Genomic DNA, 21,278 nt, shown 5'->3' on the forward strand with positions numbered 1-21,278 from the left:
CTCAAAAAACTGAAAATGGAACTACCTTATGACCCAGCAATTCCACTCCTGGGTATCTATCCAGAGAAATCCAAAACTCTAATTCAAAAACATTTATGCACCTCGACGTTTATTGCAGCACTATACACAATAGCCAAGACATGGGAACAACTGAAATGCCCATCAGTAGATGACTAGATTAAAAAACTGTAGTACATTTATACAATGGAATATTACGCAGCTGTAAAGAAGAATGGAATCTTACCATCTTCAACAATATGGATGGACCCATAGAACATTATGCTAAGTGAAATATGTCAGAGAAAGACAAATATCATATGATCTCACTTATATGTGGAATCTAAAGAAAAGAATAAATGAATGAACTAATCAGAAACAGTCTCCTAGACATAGAGGAAAAACTGCGGGTTGCTAGATGGGGGGGTGGGGATAGGGGGAAGGTGAGGGGATTGATTATAAAGCACAATTGGTAACCACAATATGGCCACGGGGATACAAAAGTCAATTTGGGGAATGTAATCGATGATGTTGTGAAGATTTTGTAGGGTATCCGATGGACACTTGTCTCATTATGGAGACCACCTCAGGGATGATGTAGATGCCTGATCACTTTACCATACACCTGAAGCTGACGCTGAACAATAATGTCAACTACAATTTTACAATTTTATATGTGTGTGTGTGTGTGTGTGTGTGTGTGTGTGTGTGTGTGTGTGTGTGTATGGAGTACAGTATTAGGAATAGAGACAATGGAAATGTAATGGCTATATGCGATGTCAGAGGGGTAGTGGTTGGTGGGAGGGTGGTTATAACTGTAAATGGGATATAAGTGATAAATGTCTGACTATTACATTGTTTTGTATACCTGAAACTAATAAAAAAATATAAATAAATAAATAAATAAATAAAACACACCTTCCCTCAACCATAGCTCACACCCAACTGACTACACTGAACAGCTGAAACTTGTCACACAATGTTACTAAGATTCGATGTGCTGTTTCCCAAATTGAAGATCCCTGCCTTTCTGTTGGATGGCACTCAGCAGTAGCATTCACCATATTTTGTAATCACAACAGAAAGGCTCCATGTCACACATCACTTCTAGTACAGCAATTTTTGTCAAATAATAACATTACAGTGTGTCCTCATCCACCTTATTCACTGCATCCGGCACCGTGGAACTTCTGGTTCTTCCCCAAAGTCAAAATGACCATGAAAGGTAAATGTTTTGAATCGATTCAGGACATTGAGGCAGCCACGACAGTGCAACTAAAGACACTCCTGACAGAGGACTTCTAGAACAGCTCAGAAAGTGGCAAGAACAATGGGATAAGTGTATTTGAAGCAAGGGGGAGTATCTTGACGGGGATTAATGGCAATGTGTCTTTTACTATAATAATTTTTTTTTTTTAATTTAAACATTCACCATATTGTTTAATCACACCTCGTAGAAACCCAGGAAGAGGAAAGCCAACATAATATGGATGCTTTATCGATTTGGCCCTTTCTATGGGGTGACTGCTGCTCGATTTTGTCTGTACTTTCTGAGGAGCCTCCAGCAATTCATCATTTCAGAACCGCTGGACCTGTTACCTGAGGGGGAAGCATTTGTCCATTAACTCCCATCTCCCTGTGATCAAAGGTGGTCCTGTAATGATCATATTTCTGAATTGCACACTTGTGAAAGCCCAGCAGGGTCCTGGGGCGTCTCACCAACTGGCATCAGAGAAGCCCCAGGCAGGAAAGGAGAGAAATACTCTTGCAGTGGCAATCTGCATACAACGCTGTCTGGAACCTGCCTGAGCAGTAGCAGCTTGAGCAGGAAGTTAGGCTAAGGGGACCTGCCCTGCACAAGGTGTATGTTATCACAAGGGTATTAGGAAAGTGTCAGACTTAAGGAAACATCAGAAATGCTTGCACAGGTTCTGTGAATGGCTGGCATATTCTATTATGTGTTTCTGCAATTCCTTTTCATACCTACCAACTGGTAAGCCATCACCAAATAAGCTCTGCCTTAAACCTCCATTCTTCCCTTAGTTATTGACTGAGCACCTTCTTGTGACTAGAATAGTCTAGGAGCTGGGCACGTAGCAGTGAATAAGAGCACAAACTCCTTGCTCTCAAGATTATGTTCTAGTGGACAGAAACAGACATTATAAAATACAAAAGAAATGATAAAAATATCAGGTGGGGATAAGTTCAGGACACTGAAATAGAGTGGTACGAGGAGGATTGACTGGCCACAACTTATTTTGTTACCTTGAAAGTTTAAACAGGTGAGTGGTGTGGCTCCTGGTTCTTGTCTTCAATAGCTGTGACTCAGTCACATTTTCTTTAAAATCCATTTTAATTGCTTAGTCAGACACAGTTGCACAATTTTAAGGCCTAACATTTTAAAAACAATTTCATGGGGTGGCCTAATGGCTCAGTTGGTTAGAGCGTGAGCTCTCAACAACAAGGTTGCCGGTTCAATTGCTGCATGGGATGATGGGCTGCGCCCCCTGCAACTAAAGATTGAAAAAGGCGACTGGACGTGGAGCTGAGATACGCCCTCCACAACTAGATTGAAGGACAACGACTTGGATAAGAACTGGAGAAACACACTGTTCCCCAATAAAATTTATAAAAAAGATAAAATTAAAAAAATAAAAACAATTTCATGATTCATAAGATCCTATGACACAAACTAAAATCAATGGAGTCTTCTTAGGCAAAATATGAGTGTCATTCTTAGTTCATTGCTGTCCGTTGTATGTCCCAAACACGCACACGGCACTTCTCAACTCTACTTCCTGCCATTTCTCAAATCCACTCTCCCTTCAAGTCCTCATAGCAGTGTGAGGTCCAGGCCTTTACTACTTCTTGTCTAGGCTCTATCCTTAGTTTCCCGATGACTATCCAAGGTTTGCTTTTCTCTGCAGTTTCATTTCCTGGTGTCTAGAAAAATCTTCCTCTTTTGTAATCTTTATCCGCTGGTCCTGGTTATGCCCTCTAGATTCAATAAATAAATGTAGGCATTCTACCACACACCTGCCCTCCCAGTGATTAAATAGGACAATACTCCCTCCTTGTCTTCTCTGCAGCCTGTATCTCCCCCATTCCTTTCCTTTCTCACTGCATTGTGGCTTCCAGCTTCTTCTTCATTCTGGTAACCCTGACTAAACATAGTTTGAGTTACTGTTTTTAAGATGTATTCAAAACTGAACATAATATTTCAAGTGTGGTCTGAACAGAGCACAGTGGTTCCATTTCTTCTTTTGAACTAATACTCTTTTTAAAAATAGATTTTAAGCATGTGGTTCTGAGTTTTGACAAATACATATACCTGTGTATCCTCTGCCGAATCAAGATAGAGAACATTTCTATCACTGCAGGAAGTTTCTTCATGCCTTTTCTCAGCCCAAACCAGTCAACAATAGCAACCACTATTTTAATTTCTACAACCATGATTAGTTTTGCCTCTACCAGAATTGCATACATATACAATCATATAGAATGTACTCTTTAATGACTGGCTTCTTTCTGTCAGCATAATGTTTTTGAGATTTCTCCATGTTGTTGCATGTATTGGTACCTTGTTTTTTTCTGCTATTGGGTAGTATTCCACTAAATGGATGTTTATCCATTCTCCTGTTGATGGTCGTTTGGGTTGTTTTCAGTTGGGGCTATAACAAATAAAGATTCAATAAACAAGTAGTTTTATGGACTTTTGTTTTTATTTATCTTGGGGAAATACCTAGGAGTGCAATTTCTAAATCGTAATGTAGGTAAATATTTAAATTTATAAGAAATGACAAATAATTTTCCAAAATGGCTGTGTCAGCAATGTATGAGAGTTCCAGTTCCTTGCTCCATATTCTTGCTAACATTTTGTATTAGCAGTTTTGTGTTTTTTTTTCCATTTTAGCCATTCTCCTGGATGTGAAGTGGTCATTATGTTTTTAATTTGAATTTGTTCAATGAACTTGATCATCTTTCCTGTGCTTATTAGCCTTTCACATATATTATTTTATGAAGTTTCTGGTCTTTTGTCCATTTTTGGTGGGGTTGTTAGTCTTTTTTATTATTGAATTATAGGAATTATTTATATTATCTGGATACAAGTCCTTTATCAGTAAATGCATATTGTGAATATTTCCCTCAGTGTGGAGTTAATCTTTTCATTTTTTGAAAGGTATCTTTTGATGAGCAGAAATGGCTAATTTTTATGAAGTCCAATACAACTTTTTTCTTTTATACTTAGTGCTTGTTTTTATCCTAAGAAATTTTTGCTTAACACATAGAAACAAAAATATTCTCTTAGGTTTCCTTCTAGATGTTTTATATTTTCAGCTTTTATGTTCAGGACTATCTATGATCCATGCTGAATTAACTTTTGTGAATGGTATGAGGTCAGAGTTAAGGCTTTTTTTTTTTTTTTTTCCATACATTTATCCAGTTATTCCAGCACCATTTACCTTAAATATTTTCTTTTGTCCCATTGAATTACCTTGCTTATTAATGATTACTTGTTCCATGCTGAATAAGAAGCTTCTCCAAATCCATGTTGTTGTTTTTTCCATCACCATTTAAATATAAGTTTCACTCATTTCGAATCATTTTATATAGCTTTAGCCTTTACTGAATGATCACTCTGTGTCAGACATGACACTTAGAACTGGGTACAGAGAACTCTTGTCCTGGAAGATTTTCTATCTATTAGTGGAGACTAACATAGAAGCAAATAATTTCCATTTCACATGGTTAGAGAGAAATTGCAAAGGGGTTTGTGGAAGAATTAAAAGAAGGCCCATGGTAGGGAGACAGAATATTGTATTGACTAGAGACCATTAACTAGGTTTATGAAAATCTATTTTAAAATCAAGGCTTCAGCATATCCTAGATATTAGGGTAGACCATGAGAAAGCCACTCAACATTTTTGAGGCTGTTTCCTCAGAGTTGTTGAAGTATTACATGACATAAAATAAGAATGCATATGACATTTGCCTGGTATTCAGTAAAGTGTTCAATAAATGATTGCTGTTTTTACCCCGTGGGACTCAGGGAAGGCATCCTGGAGGAGGCAATTCCTCTTGCTAACCCTTGGAGAATGTTGAAAGTTGGCCAAATGAAGAAATGAAGGAAGAGCATTTCAGGGTGAAGGTTTGGGAAGAACAATGATGCAGAGGCATAAATCAGCATTGTATTAATGAGAATATTGTTAAAGCTTAAAGTACGGGCAGCCAAAGAGATAAGGAGGGGCCAGGTCATAAAGAGCTTTATATGCCACGTGAAGGAGCTCAGGCAGTATTTTTCAGTCAATGCACCTGTGAGCAACTAGGCAAGTGTCAGCTATCTTCTTTTTCCCCCAAGATCTAAGTCAGCTCTTGAAAGCTGCGTTCAGCAGTAGTCCCACCTATAGGCTTAAACCTAAAGTTCATCATGAGAGCTGGGGGATGCATAATAGAGCCTCCAATAGGTCCACCCCACTTGATACTGTCCTTTGCAAAGTCCTGGGTACCCTCTCATGTAGGATGAGAGCCACAGGTCTCCCAGGATTCCCAGATGAAGCCTAATACCCAATCCTTAATTCTATCCAATAGCATGGCTGCCTTCAGAGCAGAGCCTGATCCTGCACTCCAGTGCCACAGTTGTACTTTTTGGCTCTTACCAATACCTGTCGCAAAGGGAGAGCCTGTCCCCTTCTCATCTGTCCTGTTATGGACAGGGATTCTACCAGGTATGAACAGATTTTCCTGGGCTATGCTGCCTTCCAGCTACTTGTTTGCTTTAAGCTACCATTTTTAAGCATTTGCTACATGCTTAAAATCAAGTCTATTGCTAAATGCTTGCCAGGCATTAACTCCATTATTTTAAGCTTTCCAGCAACTCCACAAATAGGTTTTATTCTTCCAATTCACAGGTGAAAAAAATGGGATTTAAAAACATTAAATAACTTGCCAGCAGTCACACAAATAGTAAATGGCAGGTCCAAAATGTGAGCCATCATCTCAACACCTGTTCATTATTGCCTCCTGCTTCCTAAGCAGCCACTGAGAAAGGGATCTCCTTGTTCCCTGCCCCACCTCCCAGCCTGATGGGACATTTCAGCCCCATCACCTCTCTGCTCCTCACATGCATATTAGTTTGCCCTTGGCTTCTTACTTGAGTCACTTCAGGGGGTGATTGGTTTGGGCAGCATCCCAGCTCTACCTTGCTTGTTGCTGACATGGTATCAATGCTATCCTAGCTGATCTTCAGCCTGAACCAAACACTTTATTATCCCCATTTTCACAAATTAGATAACTTAGTTTTAGAGAGGACGAGAACATAAAACAGTAAATAACAGCATCAAGACTTATATCTAGATATCTTGCCTCCAAAACCAACAATATCACATAGGTTGTGTTACTTTTCTCAAGAGTTAGTTCCCTATCCAGGAAGCACTCCATCAGAGGTGAGAGAACAATCTGAGAGCAAAATTGCATATGCCCCTTCGAGCAACCAGTTTATAATTGTACCTAATGACTGGGTATATAAGATCAAACTGTAAAAAAAGAGAGAAAACAACGTAGCAAGGCCCATATTATTAACAACATTACTCATAACCCATCTACTTTTCACTGTCTTCTTATTAAGAAAAGATAGGACAGTGGAGGGATGAGTGGCCAAGGCATGGATTCAGCATTCAATAATCCCAAACAAAGATAAATGTAAGAAAAACATGGAGCCCTGATTCATATTCTTACAGGCAAGAATTGCTGCCAAATCAGCATTTATTCCCTTTATTTGATCAGGATGAAAGATGGCATCATTTTGGAAAAGCAATAGAGCCATGGGAAGCAGTGCAGAACTGCAAAACCCCGGGTTTGCTGAGAGTGATCCAGACAGAACCTAACTTTTGCTGCTTTGCCCAACTTGCTGAATTTATAAAGCAAAAGTCAAAAGCAATATTTTCTTTCATGTCTAGCCATCTATTTCTATGAGTACGTCTGCATGACCCGAATGTTTGGGTGGCAGAGTTCCAGGCCATCATTCTGCTATTTTGACAGCTTTCCAGCTGTGCCACATGTCCTGGAAAGCTGGAGAGCTGTGTGCAATGGCTTGGTCTTAGAACTGTAAACACTTTCAAAGTGATGAGGTATTTATAAGCTGGAAGTGCAGTTAGGGTCCAGTGCTTCCAGGAATAACATGTATAACCCAGAGGCTTTTAATAAGGTATGTCATGGATTTCTGTTGCTCCTGCCTTTGGCTGGGATCACATGAGTTTTTATGAGTTTACCTATGAGTCATGAGCATTAGACTGTTAAACAGCCAAATTGAGATCTTCATCCAGATTGACAAATTCTATAAAACCCTCTCCACTACAGTTTCAGAAGATAATTTTGTGGAAGGCATTCATTGACATTTTGTAAAAGTCATTAGCATTGACGTGGTAGAATAAATACTTCTGTACTATTTCCTGCATCAAACATATTTGTATAATAGCAGAAAGGAGAGAAATTACTTAAGAATAGAAATATAGTTGATCAAGTAAAAAGCCTTTAAGCTTCATTCATTCACTCCCCAATCATTTCTTGATTACCTGTTATGTGTCAGGAACTCTTGCTTACTAAAGATACAGAAATGATAAGTACACTCCCTTCTTTCAAGGTGGCTTATATTTAATGGGAAAAATACACATATGTGCAAATAAATGTGATCCAGTTACAATTATGCAGAAGGTACTTTGGAAGCATGGAGAAAGAATGGATTCACTGGGAGGCTAAAGGTGGGCATAACAAAGGAGTCTCTGAATTTGAACTGGATCTGGAAAAACATATAGGAATTTGTCAGACAGGAAGGTTAAGGTGGCATTCCAGGCAGAGGAATTCCACATACAAAGGCAAGGACTATGAAGAAGAATGGTAAGTTTGGAAATTGATGTCATTTAACATATTTTAGTACCTAAATTTTGAGCAATTACCTTGAGAAAAACTTTTAAAAGCTCTGCAAATCACATACTTACACCCAGATGCTAAAATTAGTCTGAAGTAGATCTAGGTGGAGCAGCACTGATCATGGGAATAGGGCCAGAGATAGACTAGGACAAAAAAATAAAAAGATGATCTGAACACTAATAGTATGATACATGATTTGATTCCAGTTACTCTAGACTATGGGTTTCCCCTACATCCTGGTAGGGAATGAATGGATGTTAACATTAGGGCCATACTATGTACCATTTGTAAATAAATATGCTGTTATGCTACATATATTAAATCCAAAATATAAGTTCAAATCCTTTTTTTATGCTTATAATGCCCTAAAGTAAAAATGCCCTCCATGTTTTGATAAGAAGAGGTACAAGAAATGGGTAGAGCCCACTGATATTGACTCAGTGTATAGAGTAGGCCTTTATAGAATGGTGTCTGCAAAAGATCTGACACATAAAAAGCACTCAATCAATGGTAGCTCAATGGTGACAAAAGGACATATAAAAATAACGTGAAAATTCACAGGGTTGCCCAAAAAATGTTTTGGCTTGTTGTCTGTCTCGTGTTTCAAGTAGGCAAAATTTGGTTAAGGAAAATTGAAAATCCAGGTCTGTGACCATGTTCATCAGAATCCATAAGTATGTGGTACCAGAACCCTGCGCTAAGAAATTAATATAAGAAGTAGTAAAGGAACATTGAAAACTTTAGGGCTTCAGTAGATATAAATGTCAAACTGCTCTATATTACAGCCCCAGGTTCATAGAACTTCCTTAGGAGGAAAAAAACCTTTTCCAGGAATGAGCTCATGATCAAAAATCACAATCCACATGAAAAGACAAACTATCATAAAGGAGAATCAGGAGCCAAAAGAGCTGGAAAAAATGAAACGGTCTAAAAATGACTTGAGGACAAGTGATCTGAGGATGATGCAAATATCTACCACACACTAAACTGAATCAAAAACTATTAAGAATAATAAAGGGTAACTCCAACTGCAAATTCTTAACGGCGTCTTATATGCCTCAATCTTGATTTGTGGACTGACGCAGATATACATAAAAGTCAAAATGTTATTGATACCTATCTGGTCAAAACCTACCCAATCTGGTTAAACCAGCCTTTTATAAGTTATCTTGGAAAAGACAGAGATGAAAAATGCCAATGTAGTCAAGTTAAAACTGGCATCTCATTTTGCACAGTCAATTAAACCAGCCATTAAGTTGTCATAAACAATTTAATCTCTTCATGTTTAAGCTGTTGCTTCCATTTGGTTTAAGTGTAGACTTCTTAGCCATTTATTTTGGTAATAAGAGATGTCAAGAAAAACCAAAAAAAAAAAAAAAAAAAGTGTAGCTCACTGTTTCATAAGAACAACACTCCAATAAGGCTTTACATGTTTTATTTCTACTGAAATAATTTCTAACTCTTTGTAAGACTGTCAAACTTTAGTAGGTTGAAGGATGAGAAAATGGCACTGAAGCAATGACACCAAATTCCTGTGTGTCCATCCAAAACTCTCTTGGGGTAGCAGTTGCTGAACTTGGGGGTTTTATGGGTGAATAAAATTCCAAACAAATATTGAAGGAGTGATATAGAACTGCCATCTTATTATTTGCTAGACAAGGACATTCGAAATAAATATATCTCTACTACTGCCCTAATTTCATTTTCAAAAGAATTTTTTGGCAGCAAAGTAAGAAAGAACATAATCTCAGGGGGGAAAAAATGGATAGCCCTCAAATTTGCATAGAGGTAGATTTATTTAAAAATATATGACAACACTTTTGTTTTGCCCATTTTGCCATAAACTAGTAAAGTATGGGTCATGGTTTCAAATTCAGTGCTCTCTAGCTTGGAGATGTAGGGCACATGTCCTTTGAACTCTGATTTCAAAGCAGGGGTTGCAGAACTCTACAGTCCCTATCAACTCAGATACACATTCAATCTGAACCATGGGCAAACTCTAACTAAGCTGCCTATAAAACAACTGGAGATTTGAGGATTCTTTATGGTTTCCATAGCACTTACATACATAATATCATCTGCTAAGATAATTCTCCAGATAATCCACCAAAAGAAAACGGTTTTTCCAGGAAGAAAAAAAGAAAATGGAACCGTCAAGAGAAGGCAGGTGCACCTGCACACACAGAGAGCAGTCTTCCCTGGCCCAGAAAAAGGGAGGGGCTGAGCCCAACATGGCTCCCTCCTATATTGACCTCCCTCCCTCCGGAGGCTACCACAGAGTACAACAGAAAGTTAAGACTAGAGAGTCAGCAAGGGGCCCAACTGCACCCACAGTCCTTCCATCTCCATGGTTAAGCGTACCAAGGTGTCAGTTTACTTTCTTGATCAAGATCTTTTCTCTGAAAAGTATCATTGATCAACAGTCAGGTCTTTTAGTCTCAGAGTTTCTAGTCTCCAGCCTTTGTCCCTCAATGTCTGTTCAGCCTCCAGTACCTCGATGTCAGACGCGTCTCTTTTGGATGTCATCTCTTACATCATGGGGAAGAGTGCATGTATCGGGAAACAGCTGGCGTCCAATGTCGACCGGCATCAGAAACAGAGCTTAAACAGATCAAAGTTAAAATAGAATTAGAACATAGCAACTTAGCTTATGTGGCAGGCATAGACTGGGAACTCAAGTTCTTTAGCAGTCACCTGCTTTAACTCTTGACAGTTTTAGTTTCAGGTCATCCGACTGTGTGCTTTTCCAGTCAGGGTTTGGTGCCTTTTTTAGGTGTGACACATGTATCCAAGAGTCTATTCCCTGTAGTTTAGCAGCACAGGGGTTAGTTAACAGTATTTGGTAAGGGCCCTTCCAGTGTGGCTGGAAGGAATCCTTTTTGAGGTGTCTTTTCCAATAAACAAAATCTCCAGGTTGTAAAGCATGAATTTTTAGTCTTTCACCTCCCTAAAGTGTATGGTGAAATGATTGTTTGACTAAGGCATGCTTTCTGTGGATAGAGTTAATTAAGCCTTTACAATACTCAAGTATGTCTCCTTTTACCAGCTGTGGGTCAAGAGAGGCAGGGACCAGATGCATAGGACATCCTGTGATTATCTCAAAAGGTGAGAGTTTATGAATCCCAAAAGGAGTAGATCTGAGATTTAAAAGGACTAATAGCAATGCTTTTGGCTAAGGTACATGAAGAGTTTCTATAAATTTTGTCAATTAAGTCTTAATAATATCATTAGTGCGTTCAACCAATCCTGAAGACTGGTAAGCACAGTGAAAATGTTGTAGGACTGGTCAAAGAGCACAGGCTTACTTTAGCACCTGACCAGTGAAATGGGTTCCTCGATCACTGTGGAGTTCAAGAGGAGTTCCCCAAGTAGGAATAATCTTTTCTAACAGCACTTTGGTTACTGAAGACGCATTAGCTTGTCTGCAAGGAAATGCTTCAGTCCAGTGGGAAAACATACATATTATGACTAAAACATACTTGTATCCATGATATGGGGGAAGCTGTATGAAGTCTGGTTGCCAGACATCGAATGGTCCATTTGGCAACTTAAAATGTCCAGGGGTAGTGTGAATAGGTTTCCCTGAGTTATACTTAGGGCAGGTGGGACACCTGAGGTAGACACTTTTTGCAGTCTTATTAATATTTCCTCACCAATATTGGTGCATGAAAGCTACCATTTTGTCAGTTGACCATGTACAGTGTTGAAAGTAGGAATTTTAGACTTTCTGGTAGGACTGGGCTGTTATTTGGTTCAAACCAAAGTCTTTTCTCCTTATTAAACCAACAATTGTTGGATTTCCAGTTATGTTTTTTTGTGTTTTTTTTTTTCCAGAAGCTGATTGTTGGGCTTCTCTGGCCAGTTTTTCTAAGTCACCAGCTGGAGAACTTTCTCTCTGGACTATGACAGAGACCTGACTACTGCTGATGCTTTTAAGGGCAGCATTTTTTGCAAAAATGTCAGCCAGGTGATTCCCTTTGGCTTCCAAGGAGTCAAGCTTAGAATGCCCTGGAATCTTAATAATGGCCAAACCGTCAGGTAAAAGTATAATGACCAATAATTTCGGCACATATGGACCGTTTTTAATTTTATCTCCATTGCAGGTAAGGAAACCGTATTGCTTCCATAGCATTCCAAACTCATGAGCCACCTCAAAGGAATATTTGCTGTGGGTATAGATGTTGACAGCTTTGTCTTTTGCTAAAATACAAGCTCAAGTGAGGGCATAAAATTCAGCCTGCTGTGCTGAAGTGGCCAGAGGCAAAGGTGCTGCCTTGATGAGTTCAGAAGGAGTCACAACAGCATAACCAGCACAGTACTTACCAGTGTTGTTTCTTCAGTAAGAACCATCAGTAAGCCATGCGAAATCAGCTTTACCAAGAGATTTCTGTAGATCATCATGGGGAGTCAGGAGGTGATCTGTTAATGTCAGGCAGCCGTGAGGAGTTTCCTCAGTCTCAGAAGGAAGAAAATCCAGCATACTTCTCTAGGAAGTTCCTGACTAATAAATAGGTAAGGGGCAGAAGAACTAAGGAGAAAACAATGTTCATCTCTTAACGGACCTAGACAAAAGGGAATAGGTTTGGATTCATGAACCTGTTGAGGTTTATTCAAAATCCCCACTATGGGAAATGACTTATTACTCTGAGGCGGGGTTCTGTTTATAACAGTGGGGTTGAGCACCGAGAGTGTAGCACCGGTGTCAATAAGAACAGAAACAGTTTCCTCCCCAATCTGAAGAGAAATCTTTCCAAGGTGTTTAAGGGGAAGACTGGAGAAAAAAACAAACCTGTAGTTTCTCGGAGCCCCATCACAGGGATTTAGGGCGGCCTGAAAGAGATTGGTCAGAAGGCAGACAGCGTCTTGTATGCTTAAACTTATGGCAATTCCTTCTCCTGTGTCCTTGCTCCTTGCAGTAATGGCAAAAACTTGGAGCTCTCTGGTTTCCCACAGAACCTCCCATTTGTCTCCATTGAAAATCAAATGTCTTGGCAATCTTATTTCTAGGCAGCCCACCTAGGGTACGAGAAAGCTCATCTGCCAAATCTACCAAGTCTAGGGTAAGCATTTTTCACCATCCCATCCTGCATCTCTTAACAGGAGGGAAAGGTCATCATTCAGTCCATCGACAAACAAAGAATTAAAACCTGTCCATCTGTGGCCAGCATCCAAAGGAAAATGGGAATTTTCCTTAAAAACGACCTTGAATCTTTCATAATAGTCTTTAACAGATTCATCAGGCCTTTGTGAGCAATCCTGAATTTTGCCCTAATTGACAGCCTTTGGAAGAGCCTCGGGAATTGCTCAATGTAATTTCCTAGCAATTTCCCTGACTTCCTCCCAATAATCGGGGGTTTGTTTTTCTGAATCCCCTTCAGGATGTTCCCATCCAGCAATTTTCATCCAATGTTTGGCTTGGACTTCACCAACCAACATATTAATTAGCTGATATAAATCAGAAAATCTGGGCTGGTAAGTTTGAATAATAATATCAAATTATTTAGCAAACTCATCAGAATCCTCAGTTACCTTAGGAAATTTCTTTACTATAGCTCATAACTCAGCTTTGGTCCAGGGGACATAGGAGACGTTGGGTATATTAGGATCTCCAGAGGGTTTAATCTTAAATGGGGAGGAAGGAGAAAAAAGATTCAGGAGAAGGTGCCACTGGGGGCTGAGTTCAAGGCCAAGCAGACAGCAAGGAGGAGCAAGATGGCATAGGAGTTGGAGTTTGAGACAATAGAGGTGTAAGGGAAGGACAAGGCGGTTCAGAGGAGGAAAAATGTGTTTCTGGTGCGATTTTTTTATTTTATTTTTTATTTTTATCAGCCCATGTTAACTCGTAGATTCTATTTTGTAAATGGGCAATTTTAGGTTCATAGCATTGTTTGAAAGCCTCAATATACCACTCAAGATAGGCGTTCCATTCTTCCTTTTTAATTTCAGTGCTGTTATTACACAACCTAATTTTCAGAAATTTAAGTTTGGGAATATCAAAAGTTCCCCAACGTGGCCACTAACATTTATAATCATCCATAGTTAGATCTGCCCATTTAGTTAAATATCTGCACGAAAGTTCTCTGCAGGTTTCAAGCTTATACTCGGCCAGTGACCCAGCAGCTGGGTCAATTTGAGAATTAGAAAGAGCTTAGACCATCAGAGATCCCATTTTTTTTTAACTCTGGGCCCAAAACAACTCACAATTCAAATAACTCATGGGTCCCTCAGCTCACCTCACTCTCACCTTCCAGAACAGTCTGATCACTGAGAACTAGACCGAAGGCTGAAAAGCCAGTTCCAGGCGAATAACCCACTCACAAGGAGCTAACGATTACCTGCTGAACTAGGCGACACAGTTCACTTTCCCACTGAGACACCGTCATCTAGGACTGGCTCATGGGCCAATTTCAGTAGAAATACCTCTTACCCCAGAAGGTGTAGGCAAGGGCCAGTTTTTCAACTCAAAGAATGGCTTGTTTCCCAAAGAAATCAAGCCAGTGCACCGGGAGCTCATAAACAAAAAACAAGCCTTAAGGCATTCACACACTCGCATAGCAACAAACAAACAACAGCAGCAAAAATTTAAAACAATTCCCGATCAAACCTGGAGAACGCCAGATGTAAAACCCATTAGTTCGTGCCCAGGCGAGGACTCATCCAAGGCTTCTAAGCCTGGGAGCAAAGATCAAGCCAAAACAGCTCAGGCGCCATATTTTTGCTCACCAGTCAGAAACCCCTCAGAGTTCTGTCCTTCTGTGGACCCAGGTTAAGTGCCACTAATGTCGTCTGCTAAAATAATTCTCCAGATAATCCACCAAAGAAAAAAAAGAAAAACGGTTTATTAGGGAAGAAAAAAAGAAAACGGAATTGTCAAGAGAAGGCACACATGCCTGCACACAAGGAAGGCAGTCCTCCGTGGCTTGGAAAAAAAGAGGGGCTGAGCCCAACATGGCTCCCTCCTATGTTGACCTCCCTTCCCCCAGAGGTTACCACTGAGTTCAACGGGACGTTAAGACTAGAGAGTCAGCAAGGAGCCCAACTCCACCCACAGTCGGAGGAGTTAAGCGTCTCCTCCATTAAGCGTCCCATCTCCATGGTTAAGCGTCCCAAGATGTCAGTTTACTTTCAACAATATGCATTCTCTCAATCTAGGAAGGGAGGGAGGGAGGGAAGGAAGGAACCTTATTGCAAGGTGTTATCTTTATCCCTGTCTTGCAGATGAAGAAACTGAAATTTTGAGCAGTCATTTACTTCTTCATTCATACGCTCATATAATCAACAAATATTTATTCAGTGTCTCCAAGCTGTGTGCTAAACTCTAGTTACATTAAGATGAATAAAAAAACCATCCATATTCTTGACTTACTCAAATTATATGGGTAGTTAGTGGCAGAGTTGGGATTGGAGTATAGGTATTTTGATTGCAAATATCGTGCTCTCTCTAGCAAGTCATGATGCCCACTATCTCTCTCCATTGTAAATAGTTTTCTCTACCACAGATAACCTTCCTGCTCCCCCACATACTGTCTGAACTCACACACATTGGCCAGTTTGAGACATGTGGCCCTCTGGACAGGCTCTCATATTCACACCAATATTCTTTAGACATTTGTTCAACATTTATTTAAGGTGATTAAGCTCTGGAATGGGGTTGGGGGTGGGGATGAGGGACAGAGAGGAGGACCACTAGAGACAGTGCCCAATCGGCAAAATAAAGGACCTGCAGCTAACCAGGAAGTTCAAAGACCAGCTATTCATATTTAAACATGGATGTGAAGCCATATTTAGGCCAGTAGCAGAAACCTTATCTTAAAAGCCATCTTGTCTTGATCCTGTCTTGCTTTATCTCCTAAGGGCCTGTGATCAATGGGCCTGGAAGGGCTTGGGTGGTCAGGACAGCGACCTGGGGTCAGAGTGTGGAGCTGGAGGGCTTGGTCATGCCCTGAAACCCTTTGTCAATGAAAACCCCCTGAAGCATTTAAGGGGAACAGCCTCATTTACCCGCTCCTATAAAATTCCGTACCCCTCTTTGCTCGGAGACGTTATGGTCTTTTCTATCCTGACCTCCTGCCGCACAAACACGCCAAATAAATTCTGATAGACCAATTTTGGTCTCCCACAAGTTATGCCTCCGGCCGTAACTAACAATGGACGTGCTTACAAGGCCCTTACTCCTCTCCCCACCACGCTAAGCAACTTACAAAAGCTATTCCTTCCTAACATATGTAGTTCTTTCTCTGAGAGGAGAGCAAATAAATAAAAATTTCGACAGTTCCTTATATTCCAGTAATGCCTTAGTGTAATATCCTGGTTGCCCACCCTTTAATCTCCCTCTGTACCCACTTCTTGTTTGAAATAGCCTTTGTTCAGCACTTTGCCAAAACATATTCTCTTATGCACCACACAATTCAAATCCCATTCTTTCCAAAAAGACTACTTTGAGGCACCCAGAACATTGCATCCTTTCAGCTTGATCTCCACACATGGTAGCATCTGGTGTCCATATATTCCAGGATAATACCTAAACGTGTACACACCAGTATGTGATTGGACTGACATGTGTCCTGGTCATATGGTTGTTATGACCTTGAATACCACTCTTACCATGTTTCCCCGAAAATAAGACCTAACTGGAAAATAAGCCCTAGCATGATTTTTCAGGATGACATCCCCTGAACTTAAGCTCTAATGCATCTTTTGGAGCAAAAATTATATATTGCTATGTAGTCACTTGCATTTGTAAAATTTTTGTAGATACTCTTGTTTCATATATCTGCCATACTAAGATACGTTAGAGGTCAGAGACTATTGCTAAAAAGAAATAGATATATAGATATCCATATTTGTAATATGTCTAATGCAGTGCCAAGTATGGATAATTATGAATTTGTTCATGAAGTTTTGAAGTTAAGAGGAAAACAGAAATACTACCTTCATCACAACTCCATTCTACACTCTGGTTAATGAGCCATTTAAATTCTATTTTTTTTGAAAATAAAAAATTATTGGTGCCATATCTGAATACATATTTGGTCTTCCTTGAAATGTGCCAGTTCAACAGAACACTTGAAAAATCTGTTGCCAGCTTCAAGTTAGATGGCCCGTCTGTGCACATAAGTCCTTGGTCACAAATGCCTCATAGGTGAAAGTTTTTCTAAGGCTCACATGACCCTCTTTCTTTCTTTTTATTTATATTTATTTATTAGTTTCATGTGTACAAAACACTGTAATAGTTAGACATTTATCATTTATACCTCTCACAAAGTGATAAGCCTCCTCCCCAAATCTATTACCCCTCTGACATTGCATAGAGCCATTACATTTCCACTGTCTCTATTCCTTATGCTGTACTCCACTTCTTGTGACTATATATATATATATATATATATATATATATATATATATATATATATAATTATAGTTGACATTCATTATTATTCAGCTTCAACTTCAGGTATACAGTGCAGTGATCAGGTATCTACATCATCCCTGAGGTGGTCTCCCTAATAAGAAGAGTGACCATATAATAACCTACAAAATCTTTACAACATTATTGATTATATTCTCAAATTGACTTTCGTATTCCCGTGACAACCTTGTGGTTACCGATTGTGCTTTCTAATCCCCTCACTTTCTCCCTTATCCCACCTCCCATCTAGCAACCCTCAGTTTTTCCTCTATGTCTCTGAGACTGTTTCTGATTAGTTCGTTCATTTATTCTATTCTTTAGATTCCACATATAAGTGAGGTCATATGGTATTTGTCTTTGTCTGACTTATTTCACTTAACATAATGTTCTCTAGGTCCATCCATATTGTTGAAAATTGTAAGATTCCATTCTTCTTTATGGCTGCATAATACTCCATTGTATAAATGTACCACAGTTTCTTAATCCAGTCATCTACTGATGGGCATTTTGGTTGTTTCCATGCCTTGGCTATTGTGGATAGCGCTGCAATAAACACAGGGGTGCATAGATTTTTTTGAATTAGCATTTTGGAATTCTCTGGATAGATATCCAAGAGTGCAATTGCTGGATCATAAGGTAGTTCTATTTTCAATTTTTTGAGATACCTCCATATGGTTTTTCACCATGGCTGCATGTAAGGGATAGAATATATGAAGGTCTGCCTGGGGACATTGGGGATGTAAACTTTCACAGTGACTTGGATACGTGCTTGTCCTTGGGGGGACTGGCTACTCTCCCAACAACCAAGAAAAGTACAGGATGGGGAGCCTGACCTTCGCAGGCTCCAGCACATCTAATCTCGTACCAAGGACTGGTCCCAGCTCCTAGCCAGATCCTGGACCAGTTCCTTGTGTTGCTGACACGTATGCTTATTGGCTCTTTGCCACTGTTGTTAGTGAAGTCCTTAAAACCCCAGAAGAACAAAGGCAGGCATGGTTGTTCCCAGGGCTGCTTCTGCTGCTGCAAGATATTTCGCTGGTGCTGATAAAGGGCCAGTGCTGTTTCTGCGACTCTAATTGACTGGGCCCTGGTGGTATGATGAATTGCCTCCTTGCTTCTTAGTGGTATAATGATATATTCCCCTAATCTCTATCTTGTCTTATTTACTTTCATTTTTTAATAAAACTCTTTAACTCCTCCGTCCCAGCTTGTGGTGGTGTGTCTTGCGTATCAAGCCTTGAAATTAAGTCTGTGCACAACAATCGATAATACTTATTGAAACACTGTACCAACCTGCAGTCCCACCAACAGTGCACAAGGGTTCCCTTTTCTCCACATCCTCGCAAGCACTTGTTTTTGTTGATTTATTGATGATAGTCATTCTGACTGGAGTGAAGTGGTATCTCATTTTGGTTTTTATCTGTATTTCTCTAATGATTAGTGAGGTTGAGCATTTCTTCATATATCTGTTTGCCATCTGTGTGTCCTCTTTAGAAAAATGTCTCTTCGTGTCCTCTGCCCGTTTTTAAATTGGATTGTTTGTTTTTTTGGTGTTGAGTTGAATAAGGCTTTTTTAAATATAAATTTTGGATATTAACCCCTTATCAGATATATGATTGACAAATATCTTCTCCCATTCAGTAGGCTCCCTTTTTGTTTTATTGATGGTTTCTTTAGCTGTGAAAAAACTTTTCAGTTTGATGTAATCCCATATGTTTATTTTTTCTCTCACTTCCCTTGCCCAAGGGGATGTATCAGTAAAAATCTTACTCCAGGTAATGTCTGTAAACTTTCTTCCTATATTAATTTTATGGTTTCAGATCTTACATTTAAGCCTTTAAGCCATTTTGAATTTATTTTTGTATATGGTGTAAGGAGGTGGTCCAGCTTCAATTTTTTGCATGTGGCTGTTCATTTTTCCCAGCACCATTTATTGAATAGACTGTTTACCCCAATGTAAATTCTTGCTTCCATTGTCGTAGATTAAATGACCATATAGGCATGGATTTATTTCTGGGATCTCTATTCTGTTCTATTGATCTATGTGTCTGTTTTTATGCCAGTTCCACACTGTTTTGATTACTGTAGCCTTGTAGTATAATTTGATATCAGGTATTGTGATACCTCCCACTTTGTTCTTATTAAGATGGCTGTGGCTCTCCGGGGTCTTTTGTGGTTCCATATAAATTTTAGGATTATATGTTCTATTTCTGTGAAAAATGTCCTTGATAGTTTCATAGGAATTGCGTTGACTCTGTATATTTCCTTAGGCAGTATGGACATTTTAACGATAGTAGTTCTTCCTAATCATGAGCATGGTATTAGTTTCCATCTAATTGTTACTTCTTTAATTTCTCTCATCAGTGTCTTATAATTTTCTGAGTACAGGTCTTTTATTTCTTTGGTTAAATTTATTCCTAGGTATTTTACAGTCTTTGAAGCAATTGTAAATGGAACTGTTTTCTTAATTACTCCATCTCACATTTTATTATTGGTATATACAAATGCAACTGATTTCTGAATATTAATTTTGTATCTTGTACTTTACTAAATTCATTTATCAGTTCTAATATTTTTTGTGGAGTCTTTGGGGTGCTCTAATATAATATGGTGTCATCTGCATGTAATGATAATTTGGATGCCTTTTATTTCTTTTTCTTGTTTGATTGCTGTGGCTAGACTTCCAGAACTATGTTGAATAGAAGTGGAGAAAGTGGGCAACCTTGCCTTGTTCCTGATCTTAAGGGGAATGGTTTTAGCTTTTCCCCATTGAGTATGATTTAGCTGTGGGTTTATCAGATATGGCCTTTACTATGTTGAGATATGGTCCCTCTATTCCCACTTTCTTAAGAGTTTTTATCATAAGTGCTGCTGGATTTTGTCAAATGCTTTTTCTGCATCTATTGATATGACCATATGATTTTTATTTTTCATTTTGTTAATGTGGTGTATCACATTAATTGATTTGCGGATGTAGAACCACCCTTGCATACCAGGAATGAATCCCACTTGATTATGGTGTATGATCTTTTTAATATATTGCTGAATTCTGTTTGCTAATATTTTGTTGAGGATTTTTGCCTCTATGTTCATTAGGGATATCGGCCTGTAGTTCCTTTTTTTGTAATGTCTTTATCTGACTTTGGGATCAGGATGATAGTGGCCTCATAAAACGTGTTTGGGAGCCTTCCCTCCTTCTAGATTTTTTGGAATAGTTTGAGGAGAGAAGGTGATAATTCTTTTTTGAATATTTTGTAAAATTCCCCTGTAATGCCATCTGGCCCAGGGCTTTTGTTTGTTGGGAGCTTGTTGATTACTGATTCAATTTCCCTGGTGGTAATCAGTCTACTCAGGTTTTCCTTTTCTTCTTGAGTTAGCCTTGGAAGGTTGTATGCTTCTAGAAAATTGTCCATTTCTTCCATATTGTCTAATTTGTTGGCATATAGTTGCTCATAGTAATTTCTTAAAATTTCTTGTATATCTGTGGTGGCTGTTGTCACTTCTCCTCTTTGATTTCTGATTTTATTATATTGGATCCTCTCTCTCTTTTTCTTGATGATTCTGGCTAAAGGTTTGTCGATTTTGTTCATCTTCTTGAAAACCAAGCTCTTGGAGTCATTGATCTTTTGTATTGCTTTTTGTTCTCTATTTTATTTATTTCCTCTCTGATCTTATTATCTCCTTCCTTGTACTCCCTTTGGGCTTATTTTGTTGTGTTTTTCCAGATCTCTTAAATGTAGGATAACCTGTTGATTTGTGATTTTGCTTATTTCTTTAAATAGGCCTGCATTGCTATGAATTTCCCTCTTAGGACTGCTTTTGCTGCATCCCATAGATTTTGGGTCATCCTGTTTTCATTTTCATTTGTCTCAAGATATCTTTTGGTTTCTTCCTTGATTTCACTGTTGACCCATTCATTGTTTAGTAACATGTTATTCAGCCTCCA

At 39.1% G+C, this 21,278-nt stretch overlaps 1 long non-coding RNA gene across 2 annotated transcripts in view; it reads right to left on the reverse strand.

The window, feature by feature from the left end:
• The window catches only part of LOC141567839 (uncharacterized), a 68,040-nt gene extending 50,935 nt beyond the window's left edge, over positions 1-17,105 (reverse strand). Inside the window, exons 1-2 of one of the 2 annotated variants that reach the window (XR_016021519.1) lie at positions 12,247-17,105; positions 10,417-10,524 (exon numbers count right to left, since the gene is read on the reverse strand). This is a non-coding gene — a long non-coding RNA (uncharacterized LOC141567839). Of the gene's footprint in view, positions 1-10,416 lie in introns of both variants that reach the window. The other variant, XR_012490707.2, reaches the window with a different exon arrangement.
• Between the last annotated feature and the right edge of the window lie 4,173 nt (positions 17,106-21,278).

The sequence above is a fragment of the Rhinolophus sinicus genome, chromosome 6, assembly GCF_057876585.1.
Source record: "Rhinolophus sinicus isolate RSI-liver-muscle chromosome 6, RSI-T2T, whole genome shotgun sequence".
In the NCBI taxonomy this organism is placed as follows: Eukaryota; Metazoa; Chordata; class Mammalia; order Chiroptera; family Rhinolophidae; genus Rhinolophus; species Rhinolophus sinicus.